This window comes from Argiope bruennichi, chromosome 7 (assembly GCF_947563725.1).
Source record: "Argiope bruennichi chromosome 7, qqArgBrue1.1, whole genome shotgun sequence".
Lineage (NCBI taxonomy): Eukaryota > Metazoa > Arthropoda > Arachnida > Araneae > Araneidae > Argiope > Argiope bruennichi.
In genome coordinates this window covers 49,634,902-49,655,826 of record NC_079157.1, presented here as the reverse complement: position 1 = coordinate 49,655,826, position 20,925 = coordinate 49,634,902, and the positions used below count along the sequence as shown (strand labels likewise).

The following is a 20,925-nucleotide window of genomic DNA, read 5'->3' as shown; positions in this document are numbered from 1 at the left end:
GAGCTACACCCCCGCCAACGTGGTACGATAAACAGGAAAAACCGGAATAAACAACAAATCATAATAAGTTAAAATTCAGTAACATGAATAAAATCAATGGAGGAGCGAGGATTTGAAATCCGGGCCTTTCAAGTGCAAAGCGAACGCTCTACCACAGAGCTGCACCCTGTCAACGTGATTCAATAAACAGGAAAACAGTAATAAACAATAAATAATAATAAGTTAAATTCAGCAACATGAATAAAATCAATGCAGGATCGGGGAATTTTACCCCGGGCCTTTCACATGCGGAGAGAACGCTCTACCACTGAGCTACACCCCCCTCAAGGTGGTGCGATAAACATGAAAAACCGGAATAAACAACAAATCATAATAAATTAAAATTCACTATCATGAATAAAATCAATGGAGGAGCGAGGATTTGAAATCCGGGCCTTTCAAGTGCAAAGCGAACGCTCTACCACAGAGCTGCACCCTGTCAACGTGATACAATAAACAGGAAAACAGTAATAAACAATAAATAATAATAAGTTAAATTCAGCAACATGAATAAAACCAATGCCGGATCGGGGAATTTTACCCCGGGCCTTTCACATGCGGAGAGAACGCTCTACCACTGAGCTACACCCCCCTCAAGGTGGTGCGATAAACATGAAAAACCGGAATAAACAACAAATCATAATAAATTAAAATTCACTATCATGAATAAAATCAATGGAGGAGCGAGGATTTGAAATCCGGGCCTTTCAAGTGCAAAGCGAACGCTCTACCACAGAGCTGCACCCTGTCAACGTGATACAATAAACAGGAAAACAGTAATAAACAATAAATAATAATAAGTTAAATTCAGCAACATGAATAAAATCAATGCAGGATCGGGGAATTTTACCCCGGGCGTTTCACATGCGGAGAGAACGCTCTACCACTGAGCTACACCCCCCTCAAGGTGGTGCGATAAACATGAAAAACCGGAATAAACAACAAATCATAATAAATTAAAATTCACTATCATGAATAAAATCAATGGAGGAGCGAGGATTTGAAATCCGGGCCTTTCAAGTGCAAAGCGAACGCTCTACCACAGAGCTGCACCCTGTCAACGTGATACAATAAACAGGAAAACAGTAATAAACAATAAATAATAATAAGTTAAATTCAGCAACATGAATAAAATCAATGCAGGATCGGGGAATTTTACCCCGGGCCTTTCACATGCGGAGAGAACGCTCTACCACTGAGCTACACCCCCCTCAAGGTGGTGCGATAAACATGAAAAACCGGAATAAACAACAAATCATAATAAATTAAAATTCACTATCATGAATAAAATCAATGGAGGAGCGAGGATTTGAAATCCGGGCCTTTCAAGTGCAAAGCGAACGCTCTACCACAGAGCTGCACCCTGTCAACGTGATACAATAAACAGGAAAACAGTAATAAACAATAAATAATAATAAGTTAAATTCAGTAATATGAATAAAATCAATGCAGGATCGGGGAATTTTACCCCGGGCCTATCACATGCGGAGAGAACGCTCTACCACTGAGCTACACCCCCGCCAACGTGGTACGATAAACAGGAAAAACCGGAATAAACAACAAATCATAATAAGTTAAAATTCAGTAACATGAATAAAATCAATGGAGGAGCGAGGATTTGAAATCCGGGCCTTTCAAGTGCAAAGCGAACGCTCTACCACAGAGCTGCACCCTGTCAACGTGATACAATAAACAGGAAAACAGTAATAAACAATAAATAATAATAAGTTAAATTCAGCAACATGAATAAAATCAATGCAGGATCGGGGAATTTTACCCCGGGCCTTTCACATGCGGAGAGAACGCTCTACCACTGAGCTACACCCCCCTCAAGGTGGTGCGATAAACATGAAAAACCGGAATAAACAACAAATCATAATAAATTAAAATTCACTATCATGAATAAAATCAATGGAGGAGCGAGGATTTGAAATCCGGGCCTTTCAAGTGCAAAGCGAACGCTCTACCACAGAGCTGCACCCTGTCAACGTGATACAATAAACAGGAAAACAGTAATAAACAATAAATAATAATAAGTTAAATTCAGTAATATGAATAAAATCAATGCAGGATCGGGGAATTTTACCCCGGGCCTATCACATGCGGAGAGAACGCTCTACCACTGAGCTACACCCCCCTCAAGGTGGTGCGATAAACATGAAAAACCGGAATAAACAACAAATCATAATAAATTAAAATTCACTATCATGAATAAAATCAATGGAGGAGCGAGGATTTGAAATCCGGGCCTTTCAAGTGCAAAGCGAACGCTCTACCACAGAGCTGCACCCTGTCAACGTGATACAATAAACAGGAAAACAGTAATAAACAATAAATAATAATAAGTTAAATTCAGTAATATGAATAAAATCAATGCAGGATCGGGGAATTTTACCCCGGGCCTATCACATGCGGAGAGAACGCTCTACCACTGAGCTACACCCCCGCCAACGTGGTACGATAAACAGGAAAAACCGGAATAAACAACAAATCATAATAAGTTAAAATTCAGTAACATGAATAAAATCAATGGAGGAGCGAGGATTTGAAATCCGGGCCTTTCAAGTGCAAAGCGAACGCTCTACCACAGAGCTGCACCCTGTCAACGTGATACAATAAACAGGAAAACAGTAATAAACAATAAATAATAATAAGTTAAATTCAGCAACATGAATAAAATCAATGCAGGATCGGGGAATTTTACCCCGGGCCTTTCACATGCGGAGAGAACGCTCTACCACTGAGCTACACCCCCCTCAAGGTGGTGCGATAAACATGAAAAACCGGAATAAACAACAAATCATAATAAATTAAAATTCACTATCATGAATAAAATCAATGGAGGAGCGAGGATTTGAAATCCGGGCCTTTCAAGTGCAAAGCGAACGCTCTACCACAAAGCTGCACCCTGTCAACGTGATACAATAAACAGGAAAACAGTAATAAACAATAAATAATAATAAGTTAAATTCAGCAACATGAATAAAACCAATGCAGGATCGGGGAATTTTACCCCGGGCCTTTCACATGCGGAGAGAACGCTCTACCACTGAGCTACACCCCCCTCAAGGTGGTGCGATAAACATGAAAAACCGGAATAAACAACAAATCATAATAAATTAAAATTCACTATCATGAATAAAATCAATGGAGGAGCGAGGATTTGAAATCCGGGCCTTTCAAGTGCAAAGCGAACGCTCTACCACAGAGCTGCACCCTGTCAACGTGATACAATAAACAGGAAAACAGTAATAAACAATAGATAATAATAAGTTAAATTCAGCAACATGAATAAAATCAATGCAGGATCGGGGAATTTTACCCCGGGCGTTTCACATGCGGAGAGAACGCTCTACCACTGAGCTACACCCCCCTCAAGGTGGTGCGATAAACATGAAAAACCGGAATAAACAACAAATCATAATAAATTAAAATTCACTATCATGAATAAAATCAATGGAGGAGCGAGGATTTGAAATCCGGGCCTTTCAAGTGCAAAGCGAACGCTCTACCACAGAGCTGCACCCTGTCAACGTGATACAATAAACAGGAAAACAGTAATAAACAATAAATAATAATAAGTTAAATTCAGCAACATGAATAAAATCAATGCAGGATCGGGGAATTTTACCCCGGGCCTTTCACATGCGGAGAGAACGCTCTACCACTGAGCTACACCCCCCTCAAGGTGGTGCGATAAACATGAAAAACCGGAATAAACAACAAATCATAATAAATTAAAATTCACTATCATGAATAAAATCAATGGAGGAGCGAGGATTTGAAATCCGGGCCTTTCAAGTGCAAAGCGAACGCTCTACCACAGAGCTGCACCCTGTCAACGTGATACAATAAACAGGAAAACAGTAATAAACAATAAATAATAATAAGTTAAATTCAGCAACATGAATAAAATCAATGCAGGATCGGGGAATTTTACCCCGGGCCTTTCACATGCGGAGAGAACGCTCTACCACTGAGCTACACCCCCCTCAAGGTGGTGCGATAAACATGAAAAACCGGAATAAACAACAAATCATAATAAATTAAAATTCACTATCATGAATAAAATCAATGGAGGAGCGAGGATTTGAAATCCGGGCCTTTCAAGTGCAAAGCGAACGCTCTACCACAGAGCTGCACCCTGTCAACGTGATACAATAAACAGGAAAACAGTAATAAACAATAAATAATAATAAGTTAAATTCAGTAATATGAATAAAATCAATGCAGGATCGGGGAATTTTACCCCGGGCCTATCACATGCGGAGAGAACGCTCTACCACTGAGCTACACCCCCGCCAACGTGGTACGATAAACAGGAAAAACCGGAATAAACAACAAATCATAATAAGTTAAAATTCAGTAACATGAATAAAATCAATGGAGGAGCGAGGATTTGAAATCCGGGCCTTTCAAGTGCAAAGCGAACGCTCTACCACAGAGCTGCACCCTGTCAACGTGATACAATAAACAGGAAAACAGTAATAAACAATAAATAATAATAAGTTAAATTCAGCAACATGAATAAAATCAATGCAGGATCGGGGAATTTTACCCCGGGCCTTTCACATGCGGAGATAACGCTCTACCACTGAGCTACACCCCCCTCAAGGTGGTGCGATAAACATGAAAAACCGGAATAAACAACAAATCATAATAAATTAAAATTCACTATCATGAATAAAATCAATGGAGGAGCGAGGATTTGAAATCCGGGCCTTTCAAGTGCAAAGCGAACGCTCTACCACAGAGCTGCACCCTGTCAACGTGATACAATAAACAGGAAAACAGTAATAAACAATAAATAATAATAAGTTAAATTCAGCAACATGAATAAAATCAATGCAGGATCGGGGAATTTTACCCCGGGCCTTTCACATGCGGAGAGAACGCTCTACCACTGAGCTACACCCCCCTCAAGGTGGTGCGATAAACATGAAAAACCGGAATAAACAACAAATCATAATAAATTAAAATTCACTATCATGAATAAAATCAATGGAGGAGCGAGGATTTGAAATCCGGGCCTTTCAAGTGCAAAGCGAACGCTCTACCACAGAGCTGCACCCTGTCAACGTGATACAATAAACAGGAAAACAGTAATAAACAATAAATAATAATAAGTTAAATTCAGTAATATGAATAAAATCAATGCAGGATCGGGGAATTTTACCCCGGGCGTTTCACATGCGGAGAGAACGCTCTACCACTGAGCTACACCCCCGCCAACGTGGTACGATAAACAGGAAAAACCGGAATAAACAACAAATCATAATAAGTTAAAATTCAGTAACATGAATAAAATCAATGGAGGAGCGAGGATTTGAAATCCGGGCCTTTCAAGTGCAAAGCGAACGCTCTACCACAGAGCTGCACCCTGTCAACGTGATACAATAAACAGGAAAACAGTAATAAACAATAAATAATAATAAGTTAAATTCAGCAACATGAATAAAATCAATGCAGGATCGGGGAATTTTACCCCGGGCCTTTCACATGCGGAGAGAACGCTCTACCACTGAGCTACACCCCCCTCAAGGTGGTGCGATAAACATGAAAAACCGGAATAAACAACAAATCATAATAAATTAAAATTCACTATCATGAATAAAATCAATGGAGGAGCGAGGATTTGAAATCCGGGCCTTTCAAGTGCAAAGCGAACGCTCTACCACAGAGCTGCACCCTGTCAACGTGATACAATAAACAGGAAAACAGTAATAAACAATAAATAATAATAAGTTAAATTCAGTAATATGAATAAAATCAATGCAGGATCGGGGAATTTTACCCCGGGCCTATCACATGCGGAGAGAACGCTCTACCACTGAGCTACACCCCCGCCAACGTGGTACGATAAACAGGAAAAACCGGAATAAACAACAAATCATAATAAGTTAAAATTCAGTAACATGAATAAAATCAATGGAGGAGCGAGGATTTGAAATCCGGGCCTTTCAAGTGCAAAGCGAACGCTCTACCACAGAGCTGCACCCTGTCAACGTGATACAATAAACAGGAAAACAGTAATAAACAATAAATAATAATAAGTTAAATTCAGTAATATGAATAAAATCAATGCAGGATCGGGGAATTTTACCCCGGGCCTTTCACATGCGGAGAGAACGCTCTACCACTGAGCTACACCCCCCTCAAGGTGGTGCGATAAACATGAAAAACCGGAATAAACAACAAATCATAATAAGTTAAAATTCACTATCATGAATAAAATCAATGGAGGAGCGAGGATTTGAAATCCGGGCCTTTCAAGTGCAAAGCGAACGCTCTACCACAGAGCTGCACCCTGTCAACGTGATACAATAAACAGGAAAACAGTAATAAACAATAAATAATAATAAGTTAAATTCAGCAACATGAATAAAATCAATGCAGGATCGGGGAATTTTACCCCGGGCCTTTCACATGCGGAGAGAACGCTCTACCACTGAGCTACACCCCCCTCAAGGTGGTGCGATAAACATGAAAAACCGGAATAAACAACAAATCATAATAAATTAAAATTCACTATCATGAATAAAATCAATGGAGGAGCGAGGATTTGAAATCCGGGCCTTTCAAGTGCAAAGCGAACGCTCTACCACAGAGCTGCACCCTGTCAACGTGATACAATAAACAGGAAAACAGTAATAAACAATAAATAATAATAAGTTAAATTCAGTAATATGAATAAAATCAATGCAGGATCGGGGAATTTTACCCCGGGCCTATCACATGCGGAGAGAACGCTCTACCACTGAGCTACACCCAAGCCAACATGGTACGATAAACAGGAAAAACCGGAATAAACAACAAATCATAATAAGTTAAAATTCAGTAACATGAATAAAATCAATGGAGGAGCGAGGATTTGAAATCCGGGCCTTTCAAGTGCAAAGCGAACGCTCTACCACTGAGCTACACCCCCGTCAACATTGGACGATAAACAGGTAAAACAGGAATAAACAGCAAATCATAATAAGTTAAATTCAGTAATATGAATAAAATCAATGCAGGATCGGGGAATTTTACCCCGGGCCTATCACATGCGGAGAGAACGCTCTACCACTGAGCTACACCCCCGCCAACGTGGTACGATAAACAGGAAAAACCGGAATAAACAACAAATCATAATAAGTTAAAATTCAGTAACATGAATAAAATCAATGGAGGAGCGAGGATTTGAAATCCGGGCCTTTCAAGTGCAAAGCGAACGCTCTACCACAGAGCTGCACCCTGTCAACGTGATACAATAAACAGGAAAACAGTAATAAACAATAAATAATAATAAGTTAAATTCAGCAACATGAATAAAATCAATGCAGGATCGGGGAATTTTACCCCGGGCCTTTCACATGCGGAGATAACGCTCTACCACTGAGCTACACCCCCCTCAAGGTGGTGCGATAAACATGAAAAACCGGAATAAACAACAAATCATAATAAATTAAAATTCACTATCATGAATAAAATCAATGGAGGAGCGAGGATTTGAAATCCGGGCCTTTCAAGTGCAAAGCGAACGCTCTACCACAGAGCTGCACCCTGTCAACGTGATACAATAAACAGGAAAACAGTAATAAACAATAAATAATAATAAGTTAAATTCAGCAACATGAATAAAATCAATGCAGGATCGGGGAATTTTACCCCGGGCCTTTCACATGCGGAGAGAACGATCTACCACTGAGCTACACCCCCCTCAAGGTGGTGCGATAAACATGAAAAACCGGAATAAACAACAAATCATAATAAATTAAAATTCACTATCATGAATAAAATCAATGGAGGAGCGAGGATTTGAAATCCGGGCCTTTCAAGTGCAAAGCGAACGCTCTACCACAGAGCTGCACCCTGTCAACGTGATACAATAAACAGGAAAACAGTAATAAACAATAAATAATAATAAGTTAAATTCAGTAATATGAATAAAATCAATGCAGGATCGGGGAATTTTACCCCGGGCGTTTCACATGCGGAGAGAACGCTCTACCACTGAGCTACACCCCCGCCAACGTGGTACGATAAACAGGAAAAACCGGAATAAACAACAAATCATAATAAGTTAAAATTCAGTAACATGAATAAAATCAATGGAGGAGCGAGGATTTGAAATCCGGGCCTTTCAAGTGCAAAGCGAACGCTCTACCACAGAGCTGCACCCTGTCAACGTGATACAATAAACAGGAAAACAGTAATAAACAATAAATAATAATAAGTTAAATTCAGCAACATGAATAAAATCAATGCAGGATCGGGGAATTTTACCCCGGGCCTTTCACATGCGGAGAGAACGCTCTACCACTGAGCTACACCCCCCTCAAGGTGGTGCGATAAACATGAAAAAACGGAATAAACAACAAATCATAATAAATTAAAATTCACTATCATGAATAAAATCAATGGAGGAGCGAGGATTTGAAATCCGGGCCTTTCAAGTGCAAAGCGAACGCTCTACCACAGAGCTGCACCCTGTCAACGTGATACAATAAACAGGAAAACAGTAATAAACAATAAATAATAATAAGTTAAATTCAGTAATATGAATAAAATCAATGCAGGATCGGGGAATTTTACCCCGGGCCTATCACATGCGGAGAGAACGCTCTACCACTGAGCTACACCCAAGCCAACATGGTACGATAAACAGGAAAAACCGGAATAAACAACAAATCATAATAAGTTAAAATTCAGTAACATGAATAAAATCAATGGAGGAGCGAGGATTTGAAATCCGGGCCTTTCAAGTGCAAAGCGAACGCTCTACCACTGAGCTACACCCCCGTCAACATTGGACGATAAACAGGTAAAACAGGAATAAACAGCAAATCATAATAAGTTAAATTCAGTAATATGAATAAAATCAATGCAGGATCGGGGAATTTTACCCCGGGCCTATCACATGCGGAGAGAACGCTCTACCACTGAGCTACACCCCCGCCAACGTGGTACGATAAACAGGAAAAACCGGAATAAACAACAAATCATAATAAGTTAAAATTCAGTAACATGAATAAAATCAATGGAGGAGCGAGGATTTGAAATCCGGGCCTTTCAAGTGCAAAGCGAACGCTCTACCACAGAGCTGCACCCTGTCAACGTGATACAATAAACAGGAAAACAGTAATAAACAATAAATAATAATAAGTTAAATTCAGCAACATGAATAAAATCAATGCAGGATCGGGGAATTTTACCCCGGGCCTTTCACATGCGGAGATAACGCTCTACCACTGAGCTACACCCCCCTCAAGGTGGAGCGATAAACATGAAAAACCGGAATAAACAACAAATCATAATAAATTAAAATTCACTATCATGAATAAAATCAATGGAGGAGCGAGGATTTGAAATCCGGGCCTTTCAAGTGCAAAGCGAACGCTCTACCACAGAGCTGCACCCTGTCAACGTGATACAATAAACAGGAAAACAGTAATAAACAATAAATAATAATAAGTTAAATTCAGCAACATGAATAAAATCAATGCAGGATCGGGGAATTTTACCCCGGGCCTTTCACATGCGGAGAGAACGATCTACCACTGAGCTACACCCCCCTCAAGGTGGTGCGATAAACATGAAAAACCGGAATAAACAACAAATCATAATAAATTAAAATTCACTATCATGAATAAAATCAATGGAGGAGCGAGGATTTGAAATCCGGGCCTTTCAAGTGCAAAGCGAACGCTCTACCACAGAGCTGCACCCTGTCAACGTGATACAATAAACAGGAAAACAGTAATAAACAATAAATAATAATAAGTTAAATTCAGTAATATGAATAAAATCAATGCAGGATCGGGGAATTTTACCCCGGGCGTTTCACATGCGGAGAGAACGCTCTACCACTGAGCTACACCCCCGCCAACGTGGTACGATAAACAGGAAAAACCGGAATAAACAACAAATCATAATAAGTTAAAATTCAGTAACATGAATAAAATCAATGGAGGAGCGAGGATTTGAAATCCGGGCCTTTCAAGTGCAAAGCGAACGCTCTACCACAGAGCTGCACCCTGTCAACGTGATACAATAAACAGGAAAACAGTAATAAACAATAAATAATAATAAGTTAAATTCAGCAACATGAATAAAATCAATGCAGGATCGGGGAATTTTACCCCGGGCCTTTCACATGCGGAGATAACGCTCTACCACTGAGCTACACCCCCCTCAAGGTGGTGCGATAAACATGAAAAACCGGAATAAACAACAAATCATAATAAATTAAAATTCACTATCATGAATAAAATCAATGGAGGAGCGAGGATTTGAAATCCGGGCCTTTCAAGTGCAAAGCGAACGCTCTACCACAGAGCTGCACCCTGTCAACGTGATACAATAAACAGGAAAACAGTAATAAACAATAAATAATAATAAGTTAAATTCAGCAACATGAATAAAATCAATGCAGGATCGGGGAATTTTACCCCGGGCCTTTCACATGCGGAGAGAACGATCTACCACTGAGCTACACCCCCCTCAAGGTGGTGCGATAAACATGAAAAACCGGAATAAACAACAAATCATAATAAATTAAAATTCACTATCATGAATAAAATCAATGGAGGAGCGAGGATTTGAAATCCGGGCCTTTCAAGTGCAAAGCGAACGCTCTACCACAGAGCTGCACCCTGTCAACGTGATACAATAAACAGGAAAACAGTAATAAACAATAAATAATAATAAGTTAAATTCAGTAATATGAATAAAATCAATGCAGGATCGGGGAATTTTACCCCGGGCGTTTCACATGCGGAGAGAACGCTCTACCACTGAGCTACACCCCCGCCAACGTGGTACGATAAACAGGAAAAACCGGAATAAACAACAAATCATAATAAGTTAAAATTCAGTAACATGAATAAAATCAATGGAGGAGCGAGGATTTGAAATCCGGGCCTTTCAAGTGCAAAGCGAACGCTCTACCACAGAGCTGCACCCTGTCAACGTGATACAATAAACAGGAAAACAGTAATAAACAATAAATAATAATAAGTTAAATTCAGCAACATGAATAAAATCAATGCAGGATCGGGGAATTTTACCCCGGGCCTTTCACATGCGGAGAGAACGCTCTACCACTGAGCTACACCCCCCTCAAGGTGGTGCGATAAACATGAAAAAACGGAATAAACAACAAATCATAATAAATTAAAATTCACTATCATGAATAAAATCAATGGAGGAGCGAGGATTTGAAATCCGGGCCTTTCAAGTGCAAAGCGAACGCTCTACCACAGAGCTGCACCCTGTCAACGTGATACAATAAACAGGAAAACAGTAATAAACAATAAATAATAATAAGTTAAATTCAGTAATATGAATAAAATCAATGCAGGATCGGGGAATTTTACCCCGGGCCTATCACATGCGGAGAGAACGCTCTACCACTGAGCTACACCCCCGCCAACGTGGTACGATAAACAGGAAAAACCGGAATAAACAACAAATCATAATAAGTTAAAATTCAGTAACATGAATAAAATCAATGGAGGAGCGAGGATTTGAAATCCGGGCCTTTCAAGTGCAAAGCGAACGCTCTACCACAGAGCTGCACCCTGTCAACGTGATACAATAAACAGGAAAACAGTAATAAACAATAAATAATAATAAGTTAAATTCAGTAATATGAATAAAATCAATGCAGGATCGGGGAATTTTACCCCGGGCCTTTCACATGCGGAGAGAACGCTCTACCACTGAGCTACACCCCCCTCAAGGTGGTGCGATAAACATGAAAAACCGGAATAAACAACAAATCATAATAAGTTAAAATTCACTATCATGAATAAAATCAATGGAGGAGCGAGGATTTGAAATCCGGGCCTTTCAAGTGCAAAGCGAACGCTCTACCACAGAGCTGCACCCTGTCAACGTGATACAATAAACAGGAAAACAGTAATAAACAATAAATAATAATAAGTTAAATTCAGCAACATGAATAAAATCAATGCAGGATCGGGGAATTTTACCCCGGGCCTTTCACATGCGGAGAGAACGCTCTACCACTGAGCTACACCCCCCTCAAGGTGGTGCGATAAACATGAAAAACCGGAATAAACAACAAATCATAATAAATTAAAATTCACTATCATGAATAAAATCAATGGAGGAGCGAGGATTTGAAATCCGGGCCTTTCAAGTGCAAAGCGAACGCTCTACCACAGAGCTGCACCCTGTCAACGTGATACAATAAACAGGAAAACAGTAATAAACAATAAATAATAATAAGTTAAATTCAGTAATATGAATAAAATCAATGCAGGATCGGGGAATTTTACCCCGGGCCTATCACATGCGGAGAGAACGCTCTACCACTGAGCTACACCCAAGCCAACATGGTACGATAAACAGGAAAAACCGGAATAAACAACAAATCATAATAAGTTAAAATTCAGTAACATGAATAAAATCAATGGATGAGCGAGGATTTGAAATCCGGGCCTTTCAAGTGCAAAGCGAACGCTCTACCACTGAGCTACACCCCCGTCAACATTGGACGATAAACAGGTAAAACAGGAATAAACAGCAAATCATAATAAGTTAAATTCAGTAATATGAATAAAATCAATGCAGGATCGGGGAATTTTACCCCGGGCCTATCACATGCGGAGAGAACGCTCTACCACTGAGCTACACCCCCGCCAACGTGGTACGATAAACAGGAAAAACCGGAATAAACAACAAATCATAATAAGTTAAAATTCAGTAACATGAATAAAATCAATGGAGGAGCGAGGATTTGAAATCCGGGCCTTTCAAGTGCAAAGCGAACGCTCTACCACAGAGCTGCACCCTGTCAACGTGATACAATAAACAGGAAAACAGTAATAAACAATAAATAATAATAAGTTAAATTCAGTAATATGAATAAAATCAATGCAGGATCGGGGAATTTTACCCCGGGCCTTTCACATGCGGAGAGAACGCTTTACCACTGAGCTACACCCCCCTCAAGGTGGTGCGATAAACATGAAAAACCGGAATAAACAACAAATCATAATAAGTTAAAATTCACTATCATGAATAAAATCAATGGAGGAGCGAGGATTTGAAATCCGGGCCTTTCAAGTGCAAAGCGAACGCTCTACCACAGAGCTGCACCCTGTCAACGTGATACAATAAACAGGAAAACAGTAATAAACAATAAATAATAATAAGTTAAATTCAGTAATATGAATAAAATCAATGCAGGATCGGGGAATTTTACCCCGGGCCTATCACATGCGGAGAGAACGCTCTACCACTGAGCTACCCCCCCGCCAACATGGTACGATAAACAGGAAAAACCGGAATAAACAACAAATCATAATAAGTTAAAATTCAGTAACATGAATAAAATCAATGGAGGAGCGAGGATTTGAAATCCGGGCCTTTCAAGTGCAAAGCGAACGCTCTACCACAGAGCTGCACCCTGTCAACGTGATACAATAAACAGGAAAACAGTAATAGACAATAAATAATAATTAGTTAAATTCTGCAATATGAATAAAATCAATGCAGGATCGGGGAATTTTACCCCGGGCCTTTCACATGCGGAGAGAACGCTCTACCACTGAGCTACACCCCCCTCAAGGTGGTGCGATAAACATGAAAAACCGGAATAAACAACAAATCATAATGAATTAAAATTCACTATCATGAATAAAATCAATGGAGGAGCGAGGATTTGAAATCCGGGCCTTTCAAGTGCAAAGCGAACGCTCTACCACAGAGCTGCACCCTGTCAACGTGATACAATAAACAGGAAAACAGTAATAAACAATAAATAATAATAAGTTAAATTCAGTAATATGAATAAAATCAATGCAGGATCGGGGAATTTTACCCCGGGCCTATCACATGCGGAGAGAACGCTCTACCACTGAGCTACACCCCCCTCAAGGTGGTGCGATAAACATGAAAAACAGGAATAAACAACAAATCATAATAAGTTAAAATTCAGTAACATGAATAAAATCAATGGAGGAGCGGGGATTTGAAATCCGGGCCTTTCAAGTGCAAAGCGAACGCTCTACCACAGAGCTGCACCCTGTCAACGTGATACAATAAACAGGAAAACAGTAATAAACAATAAATAATAATAAGTTAAATTCAGTAATATGAATAAAATCAATGCAGGATCGGGGAATTTTACCCCGGGCCTTTCACATGCGGAGAGAACGCTCTACCACTGAGCTACACCCCCCTCAAGGTGGTGCGATAAACATGAAAAACAGTAATAAACAACAAATCATAATAAATTAAAATTCACTATCATGAATAAAATCAATGGAGGAGCGAGGATTTGAAATCCGGGCCTTTCAAGTGCAAAGCGAACGCTCTACCACAGAGCTGCACCCTGTCAACGTGATACAATAAACAGGAAAACAGTAATAAACAATAAATAATAATAAGTTAAATTCAGCAACATGAATAAAATCAATGCAGGATCGGGGAATTTTACCCCGGGCCTTTCACATGCGGAGAGAACGCTCTACCACTGAGCTACACCCCCCTCAAGGTGGTGCGATAAACATGAAAAACAGGAATAAACAACAAATCATAATAAATTAAAATTCACTATCATGAATAAAATCAATGGAGGAGCGAGGATTTGAAATCCGGGCCTTTCAAGTGCAAAGCGAACGCTCTACCACAGAGCTGCACCCTGTCAACGTGATACAATAAACAGGAAAACAGTAATAAACAATAAATAATAATAAGTTAAATTCAGTAATATGAATAAAATCAATGCAGGATCGGGGAATTTTACCCCGGGCCTATCACATGCGGAGAGAACGCTCTACCACTGAGCTACACCCCCGCCAACGTGGTACGATAAACAGGAAAAACCGGAATAAACAACAAATCATAATAAGTTAAAATTCAGTAACATGAATAAAATCAATGGAGGAGCGAGGATTTGAAATCCGGGCCTTTCAAGTGCAAAGCGAACGCTCTACCACAGAGCTGCACCCTGTCAACGTGATACAATAAACAGGAAAACAGTAATAAACAATAAATAATAATAAGTTAAATTCAGTAATATGAATAAAATCAATGCAGGATCGGGGAATTTTACCCCGGGCCTTTCACATGCGGAGAGAACGCTCTACCACTGAGCTACACCCCCCTCAAGGTGGTGCGATAAACATGAAAAACCGGAATAAACAACAAATCATAATAAATTAAAATTCACTATCATGAATAAAATCAATGGAGGAGCGAGGATTTGAAATCCGGGCCTTTCAAGTGCAAAGCGAACGCTCTACCACAGAGCTGCACCCTGTCAACGTGATACAATAAACAGGAAAACAGTAATAAACAATAAATAATAATAAGTTAAATTCAGTAATATGAATAAAATCAATGCAGGATCGGGGAATTTTACCCCGGGCCTATCACATGCGGAGAGAACGCTCTACCACTGAGCTACACCCCCCTCAAGGTGGTGCGATAAACATGAAAAACAGGAATAAACAACAAATCATAATAAATTAAAATTCACTATCATGAATAAAATCAATGGAGGAGCGAGGATTTGAAATCCGGGCCTTTCAAGTGCAAAGCGAACGCTCTACCACAGAGCTGCACCCTGTCAACGTGATACAATAAACAGGAAAACAGTAATAAACAATAAATAATAATAAGTTAAATTCAGTAATATGAATAAAATCAATGCAGGATCGGGGAATTTTACCCCGGGCCTATCACATGCGGAGAGAACGCTCTACCACTGAGCTACACCCCCGCCAACGTGGTACGATAAACAGGAAAAACCGGAATAAACAACAAATCATAATAAGTTAAAATTCAGTAACATGAATAAAATCAATGGAGGAGCGAGGATTTGAAATCCGGGCCTTTCAAGTGCAAAGCGAACGCTCTACCACAGAGCTGCACCCTGTCAACGTGATACAATAAACAGGAAGACAGTAATAAACAATAAATAATAATAAGTTAAATTCAGTAATATGAATAAAATCAATGCAGGATCGGGGAATTTTACCCCGGGCCTTTCACATGCGGAGAGAACGCTCTACCACTGAGCTACACCCCCCTCAAGGTGGTGCGATAAACATGAAAAACCGGAATAAACAACAAATCATAATAAATTAAAATTCACTATCATGAATAAAATCAATGGAGGAGCGAGGATTTGAAATCCGGGCCTTTCAAGTGCAAAGCGAACGCTCTACCACAGAGCTGCACCCTGTCAACGTGATACAATAAACAGGAAAACAGTAATAAACAATAAATAATAATAAGTTAAATTCAGTAATATGAATAAAATCAATGCAGGATCGGGGAATTTTACCCCGGGCCTATCACATGCGGAGAGAACGCTCTACCACTGAGCTACACCCCCCTCAAGGTGGTGCGATAAACATGAAAAACAGGAATAAACAACAAATCATAATAAATTAAAATTCACTATCATGAATAAAATCAATGGAGGAGCGAGGATTTGAAATCCGGGCCTTTCAAGTGCAAAGCGAACGCTCTACCACAGAGCTGCACCCTGTCAACGTGATACAATAAACAGGAAAACAGTAATAAACAATAAATAATAATAAGTTAAATTCAGTAATATGAATAAAATCAATGCAGGATCGGGGAATTTTACCCCGGGCCTATCACATGCGGAGAGAACGCTCTACCACTGAGCTACACCCCCGCCAACGTGGTACGATAAACAGGAAATCCGGAATAAACAACAAATCATAATAAGTTAAAATTCAGTAACATGAATAAAATTTAATGGAGGAGCGAGGATTTGAAATCCGGGCCTTTCAAGTGCAAAGCGAACGCTCTACCACAGAGCTGCACCCTGTCAACGTGATACAATAAACAGGAAAACAGTAATAAACAATAAATAATAATAAGTTAAATTCAGTAATATGAATAAAATCAATGCAGGATCGGGGAATTTTACCCCGGGCCTTTCACATGCGGAGAGAACGCTCTACCACTGAGCTACACCCCCCTCAAGGTGGTGCGATAAACATGAAAAACAGGAATAAACAACAAATCATAATAAATTAAAATTCACTATCATGAATAAAATCAATGGAGGAGCGAGGATTTGAAATCCGGGCCTTTCAAGTGCAAAGCGAACGCTCTACCACAGAGCTGCACCCTGTCAACGTGATACAATAAACAGGAAAACAGTAATAAACAATAAATAATAATAAGTTAAATTCAGTAATATGAATAAAATCAATGCAGGATCGGGGAATTTTACCCCGGGCCTATCACATGCGGAGAGAACGCTCTACCACTGAGCTACACCCCCGCCAACGTGGTACGATAAACAGGAAAAACCGGAATAAACAACAAATCATAATAAGTTAAAATTCAGTAACATGAATAAAATCAATGGAGGAGCGAGGATTTGAAATCCGGGCCTTTCAAGTGCAAAGCGAACGCTCTACCACAGAGCTGCACCCTGTCAACGTGATACAATAAACAGGAAAACAGTAATAAACAATAAATAATAATAAGTTAAATTCAGTAATATGAATAAAATCAATGCAGGATCGGGGAATTTTACCCCGGGCCTTTCACATGCGGAGAGAACGCTCTACCACTGAGCTACACCCCCCTCAAGGTGGTGCGATAAACATGAAAAACAGGAATAAACAACAAATCATAATAAATTAAAATTCACTATCATGAATAAAATCAATGGAGGAGCGAGGATTTGAAATCCGGGCCTTTCAAGTGCAAAGCGAACGCTCTACCACAGAGCTGCACCCTGTCAACGTGATACAATAAACAGGAAAACAGTAATAAACAATAAATAATAATAAGTTAAATTCAGCAACATGAATAAAATCAATGCAGGATCGGGGAATTTTACCCCGGGCCTTTCACATGCGGAGAGAACGCTCTACCACTGAGCTACACCCCCCTCAAGGTGGTGCGATAAACATGAAAAACAGGAATAAACAACAAATCATAATAAATTAAAATTCACTATCATGAATAAAATCAATGGAGGAGCGAGGATTTGAAATCCGGGCCTTTCAAGTGCAAAGCGAACGCTCTACCACAGAGCTGCACCCTGTCAACGTGATACAATAAACAGGAAAACAGTAATAAACAATAAATAATAATAAGTTAAATTCAGTAATATGAATAAAATCAATGCAGAATCGGGGAATTTTACCCCGGGCCTTTCACATGCGGAGAGAACGCTCTACCACTGAGCTACACCCCCCTCAAGGTGGTGCGATAAACATGAAAAACCGGAATAAACAACAAATCATAATAAGTTAAAATTCAGTAACATGAATAAAATCAATGGAGGAGCGAGGATTTGAAATCCGGGCCTTTCAAGTGCAAAGCGAACGCTCTACCACAGAGCTGCACCCTGTCAACGTGATACAATAAACAGGAAAACAGTAATAAACAATAAATAATAATAAGTTAAATTCAGTAATATGAATAAAATCAATGCAGGATCGGGGAATTTTACACCGGGCCTTTCACATGCGGAGAGAACGCTCTACCACAGAGCTACACCCCCCCCAAGGTGGTGCGATAAACATGAAAAACCGGAATAAACAACAAATCATAATAAGTTAAAATTCAGTAACATGAATAAAATCAATGGAGGAGCGAGGATTTGAAATCCGGGCCTTTCAAGTGCAAAACGAACGCTCTACCACAGAGCTGCACCCTGTCAACGTGATATAATAAACAGGAAAACAGTAATAAACAATAAATAATAATAAGTTAAATTCAGTAATATGAATAAAATCAATGCAGGATCGGGGAATTTTACCCCGGGCCTTTCACATGCGGAGAGAACGCTCTACCACTGAGCTACATCCCCCTCAAGGTGGTGCGATAAACATGAAAAACAGGAATAAACAACAAATCATAATAAATTAAAATTCACTATCATGAATAAAATCAATGGAGGAGCGAGGATTTGAAATCCGGGCCTTTCAAGTGCAAAGCGAACGCTCTACCACAGAGCTGCACCCTGTCAACGTGATACAATAAACAGGAAAACAGTAATAAACAATAAATAATAATAAGTTAAATTCAGCAACATGAATAAAATCAATGCAGGATCGGGGAATTTTACCCCGGGCCTATCACATGCGGAGAGAACGCTCTACCACAGAGCTCCACCCCCCTCAAGGTGGTGCGATAAACATGAAAAACAGGAATAAACAACAAATCATAATAAATTAAAATTCACTATCATGAATAAAATCAATGGAGGAGCGAGGATTTGAAATCCGGGCCTTTCAAGTGCAAAGCGAACGCTCTACCACAGAGCTGCACCCTGTCAACGTGATACAATAAACAGGAAAACAGTAATAAACAATAAATAATAATAAGTTAAATTCAGTAATATGAATAAAATCAATGCAGGATCGGGGAATTTTACCCCGGGCCTTTCACATGCGGAGAGAACGCTCTACCACAGAGCTACACCCCCGCCAACGTGGTACGATAAACAGGAAAAACCGGAATAAACAACAAATCATAATAAGTTAAAATTCACTATCATGAATAAAATCAATGGAGGAGCGAGGATTTGAAATCCGGGCCTTTCAAGTGCAAAGCGAACGCTCTACCACAGAGCTGCACCCTGTCAACGTGATACAATAAACAGGAAAACAGTAATAAACAATAAATAATAATAAGTTAAATTCAGTAATATGAATAAAATCAATGCAGGATCGGGGAATTTTACCCCGGGCCTTTCTAATGCGTAGAGAACGCTCTACCACTGAGCTACACCCCCGCCAACGTGGTACGATAAACAGGAAAAACAGGAATAAACAACAAATCATAATAAATTAAAATTCACTAACATGAATAAAATCAATGGAGGAGCGGGGATTTGAACCCCGGGCCTTTCACATGCGAAGCGAACGCTCTACCACTGAGCTACACCCCCGGCAACGTGGTACGATAAACAGGAAAATCAGGAATAAACAACAAATCATAATAAGTTAAAATTCAGTAACATGAATAAAATAAATGGAGGAGCGGGAATTTGAACCCCGGGCCTTTCACATGCGAAGCGAAAGCTCTACCACTGAGCTACACCCCAGGCAACGTGGTACGATAAACAGGAAAAACAGGAATAAACAACAAATCATAATGAGTTAAAATTCAGTAACATGAATAAAATAAATGGAGGAGCGGGGATTTGAACCCCGGGCCTTTCACATGCGAAGCGAACGCTCTACCACTGAGCTACACCCCAGGCAACGTGGTACGATAAACAGGAAAAACAGGAATAAACAACAAATCATAATAAGTTAAAATTCAGTAACATGAATAAAATCAATGGAGGAGCGGGAATTTGAACCCCGGGCCTTTCACATGCGAAGCGAAAGCTCTACCACTGAGCTACACCCCAAGCAACGTGGTACGATAAACAGGAAAAACAGGAATAAACAACAAATCATAATAAGTTAAAATTCAGTAACATGAATAAAATAAATGGAGGAGCGGGGATTTGAACCCCGGGCCTTTCACATGCGAAGCGAACGCTCAACCACTGAGCTAGACCCCAGGCATCGTGGTACGATAAACAGGAAAAACAGGAATAAACAACAAATCATAATAAGTTATAACTCAGTAACATGAATAAAATCAATGGATTAGCGGGGATTTGAACCCCGTGCCTTTCACATGCGAAGCGAACGCTCTACCACTGAGCTACACCCTGTCAACGTGATACAATAAACAGGAAAAACAGGAATAAACAACAAATCATAATAAGTTATAACTCAGTAACATGAATAAAATCAATGGAGGAGCGGGGATTTGAACCCCGGGCCTTTCACATGCGAAGCGAACGCTTTACCACTGAGCTACACCCCCGGCAACGTGGTACGATAAACAGGAAAAACAGGAATAAAC

At 39.7% G+C, this 20,925-nt stretch overlaps 3 non-coding genes across 3 annotated transcripts; all 3 read right to left on the bottom strand.

The window, feature by feature from the left end:
• Positions 1–19,879: 19,879 nt before the first annotated feature.
• Trnaa-cgc (transfer RNA alanine (anticodon CGC)) lies at positions 19,880–19,951 on the bottom strand. Its single transcript has one exon. It is a non-coding gene; the product is annotated as a tRNA-Ala (tRNA).
• Positions 19,952–20,659: 708 nt separating this feature from the next.
• On the bottom strand, positions 20,660–20,728 carry Trnaa-cgc (transfer RNA alanine (anticodon CGC)). Its single transcript has one exon. It is a non-coding gene; the product is annotated as a tRNA-Ala (tRNA).
• Positions 20,729–20,814: 86 nt separating this feature from the next.
• Trnaa-cgc (transfer RNA alanine (anticodon CGC)) lies at positions 20,815–20,886 on the bottom strand. Its single transcript has one exon. It is a non-coding gene; the product is annotated as a tRNA-Ala (tRNA).
• Between the last annotated feature and the right edge of the window lie 39 nt (positions 20,887–20,925).